Source organism: Lepidothrix coronata, unplaced genomic scaffold (genome assembly GCF_001604755.1).
Source record: "Lepidothrix coronata isolate B3197 unplaced genomic scaffold, Lepidothrix_coronata-1.0 Scaffold376, whole genome shotgun sequence".
Classification (NCBI taxonomy): Eukaryota; Metazoa; Chordata; class Aves; order Passeriformes; family Pipridae; genus Lepidothrix; species Lepidothrix coronata.
This window is the reverse complement of record NW_016690556.1, coordinates 181565-185678: the sequence shown is the minus strand read 5'-3', so window position 1 is coordinate 185678 and position 4114 is coordinate 181565. Positions and strand designations below refer to the sequence as shown.

General features: G+C 44.0%; 1 long non-coding RNA gene across 1 annotated transcript; it reads left to right on the top strand.

Annotated features, from left to right (window-relative positions):
* The first annotated feature begins 1871 nt into the window (after positions 1–1871).
* LOC108509603 lies at positions 1872–4044 on the top strand. The gene is made up of 3 exons (XR_001878658.1): positions 1872–2051; positions 3137–3269; positions 4005–4044. It is a non-coding gene; the product is annotated as an uncharacterized LOC108509603 (long non-coding RNA).
* Positions 4045–4114: the final 70 nt, after the last annotated feature.

Genomic DNA, 4114 nt, shown 5'->3' with positions numbered 1-4114 from the left:
TGTGCCCCTACCCATGGCAGGGGGGTTGGAATGAGATAGTTCTGCTGATGGTTGTAGCCTCCTGATCTTCTAGTTTGCACTTCTGGTGCACCTGACAGAGCATGGGAAACTAAAAAAGCCCTACATTTAGGATAAAAAGCCTTTACCAACAACCAAAACATCAGTGTGGTAACAATATTTTTCTCATACTGAAGCCAGAACTCAGCACTGTACCAGCTACTTGGGAAATCACTGAGAAAATTAAATCTATTCCAGCAGAAAACATCTCTAGGTGTAAATACAGAGCTTGTGTCCCGAGGCTTCAGCAAATCCAGCCTCTCATGCTCGTAAAGCCAAGCAAACAACATACTAAATCCCACAGTGTTATAGCTGTGTGTGACTCCTTCTGCTTTAAACCCATTTATGCCTCACAACTAATATCTCCCAACACACTGGGACCGTTCGTGGGAGCTGGATATCTCACGTAGGAAAACCCAACCAACCAAATGCCAGACAGTGAAACTGAGAAGAGTGGCCACGTGTGTTAAAGGCAAGTTTCAGCCAAAATAACCTGGCTGAACTGAGAGATCCTCATCAGGTGAGAGAAAACCCACGAACTCTCATAGCAGTGCTAGAAATGCCAGTTACAGCTGGGCGATGCCCGGGAAGTTACCAAGTGTTGGCTCGTGACAGATGGTCTCCCACGGTTTCATCATCCTGGGAAAGAGAGTTCTGAATGCTGAAATGAGGAGAGGCAGTGTATATTTTAGTCACACACCCAGAGAATCCCACTTTTGCTTCAAAACATTACCTAGATTCGGTTAGGAAATGTCTCGTGTTCCACAGTGTTGGGGAACTTTGAGTGAAAACATTGGCTGGATCCCCTCAGATTAGATCTTGGCAACATTCTGAAATAAATAAAGCTATTTATGCAGCCCAGAGCTAGACCTGGGACAAGTGTCTTGCTATCTAGACCACAGTCTCCTTTATTTTATGCTTTCCTATCGATTATAGATGATGGTAGTTATTTTTCAGTTGGCATATGGAGTTGTGAGGTTCTGAAAGTGAAATACAAACAAGGTGATGATTGACTGTGAGCCTCAGAAGAAGATTGTCTTGGTGAGGAGCAGCTCTGCAACTTGAATTTTTTCCTTATCCTCCTCTTTGTTAGTAGCAGAAAGTAGGGCAGCCTCCAGAGGAACATCACAAAATTGATTCACAGATGAACCCTTTTCCTGTGCTATTTATTCTTTGTGAGTGTCTCAGTCTCGATCCTGAAGTTTGAGACCCTTGGCTTGGCTTTGCTGGGTTTCATTTCACTCAGAATTTGGGTTTTTCCTGAATCTCATGTGTCATCCCGCAGAGTTCTCTTATACTAAATCTGGTAAAAGTCATAAAAAGATAAAAATGAGCATAAAAATGGACTAGGTCCTGAGTTGGGTTTTTTTTTAGGGAGATATTAGCTGGAGTGAGACAGAAGATATTCCTAGGAATGGCAGAAGTGCTGATTTGAGAGGTTTTCCCCACGCCAACTGCTATAAGGTCTATATTCAGATCTGACAGATTTATTAAATCATCTGGGCTGAAATTTTCCAAGATCACTATTTGCCACAGGAAGAGGATTTTGGAAAAACTCCAAAGACTCTTAAAAGACCCCAAAAATCAATGCCTCGATTTTAGTGCTCATTCCACGTATTATTCTTCCTCCTTCCCTTCAGGAAGTTGTTTTTTTGAAATCCTGATTCTACCACTGATGAGAGAGAGGTTTTACTGAAGAAGACGGAATAGATAATATAATTAGTTTATTGTAATGCCTGTGTGCAACTGGGGCAAAACAAGGTTGCTCAGGGTACATTGACTCTATTGCTCTGTGACTTCATAACCCCAGAAGTGCTTGACTTCATAACCCCAAAGTTCTCTTAACTTAGCCTTTTTTGTCTCTAATTGGCACTCAGGGGTCTCAGAATGCAGATCCTGAGGCAGGAATGCCTCTGGAATAAGGAGCTCTGGCCTTTCATTGGAGAGAATTCTGCGTGGAGGAGCTTTGATGATGGGCCCTCAGCACCAGCTTAGTGCACTCGTTCTTATTTCTCTTTATTTATTGATATGAGACTTCCTGTAACTTCTCTGTTTACACCCAGCGGAGGGAGTGAAACCTGAGGGATGTAAACACTTCCCTGAAGAAACTTTCTTGAATGAGGATGAATGTATTTTGTGGTGTAAAATTAAAACCTGATCTTAGGATACATTTATTTACAATGAGGGTGGGGATGTCCTGGCACAGGTTGCCCAGAGAAGCTGTGGCTGCCCCATCCCTGGGAGTGTCCAAGGCCACATTGGATGGGGCTTGAAGCAGCCTGGGCTGGTGGAAGGTGTCCCTGCCTGTGGCAGGGGGGTAGAATGAGATGAGCTTTAAGGTCCCTTCCACCCCAAACCATCTGTGATTCTGTGATCTGTCACCATCCCCACTAAGAGCAGCTGGTGGGCATTAATCTGTCTTCTCTGCATTTTATTTGTGTTATGTGGTGACATCCACTAAAGACAAAACAGTGGCCATTTTGGAAGAAGGGAGAGAAAATGAGACACACTGGGTGGAAACAACAAACAGTCCCTCCAATCTCCTCCTTTACCCTGCTGCTTAAAACAGATGTTTCTGTTCAAAGACAGGCTTTTAACCAGACACAGGCTCACCTTACCAACCCTTCCCCTCTTCCTTTCTTCCTCTCTGGGCTCTTCCCTCACTCTTACAAAATGCAGTTTCCAAATGCCCGAAATGGGAGATTCCTCAGGGCAAACCTGTTGCTGCAGTCACTGAGAAACTGGTACAGTTTTGTCTCCCACTCCTGTCAGATCCATTTTTGTGTTTTCCATTTTTCCCTCCCTAAGTCCTTCCTGTGATTCCCCTCCCACATCTCTGCATACAAATAATACCTTGTCACTAGGCTGTCAACAAGTCCTCTCTGAATGCACGTAGCATCTAATGTCTTATGGCAGAAATTCCCTTCAGTGACAGAAGAGGCATTTTGCAGATGTTTTTTCCGAGTCAAAGCCATGGCATTGATCAAAACAAAAGTGTTTCCATCCTTGTTTTCACACAATTTAGCACGAGGTATTGCTAACTCTGGGAGAAGTGTTGATTTTTGTTTCCCCCCTGCAGAGCTGTGTGATTCCCCAGGACATCTGGGGAGTCTTTGTTGGAAGATGTACCAGGTATTAGTAGTTGTGATGAAAATTCTCACCTCTCCTGCCCCGTGGCTGCTTTCAGTTTCCGTTGAGTCCTGCTGCTCCAGGTAGGCATGGCTACTCCAAAATGTGGATTTTGGGATGTGTACTGCCTGTCCTGAGAGGGAATTTCCCCCTCCCTGGAGCCTCCAGTGGTGGAACTGTCCCGATCTCCCTCCCTGCAGAACCATTTTCATCCCCTTGTTGCAATTTACCTGCGAAGATGACAGAATCACAGACCGGTTTGGGTTGTAAGGGATCTTAAAGATCATCTTATCCCAACCACCAGCCATGGGCAGGGACACCTTCCACTAGCCCAGGTTGCTCCAAGCCCTGTCCAACCTGGCCTTGGATACTTCCAGGGATGGGGCATTAAAAAGATGCATTTTAGTGACCAAACATCATCCTTTCCCTCTGAACACCTTGTTCGTCCATCACACCAGGGAATTATGAGCCCATGGCACAGCATGAAACTCTAAACCTGGAATCCACAGCCACCCCAAGAGGAGCTTATCTTTAAAAAAAGCGGTTTAGATCTGCTTGGGTGAGGAGGAGATGTTTATTGAAAATAAGTTTGGTCAACCTTAAAGGAACTTTGCCTTTAGATATACGAGAACGTGTTTATCTTCTAGGCTTGATCTGAAGTTTTCTTTGTTTCTGTTTTGAAGGGGAGTGGCAGAACCCTTCACTGCTGTGATGATGCAACTTGTTTTCCATCTACATGGAATTAACTTTAAGTGTGTTTCTGTAATGTCTATAAATACTGGAATAAACAACCAAATTAATTTTGTTCCCTGTCACAGCCCAAGCAGCTCCAAGTGCAGATGCAAAGTGGGATGGACGACTGCAAATGCCTTTTCAGGAAGAGCTGATTTGCACTGTAAAAAATAAATAAATATATATATATATATAT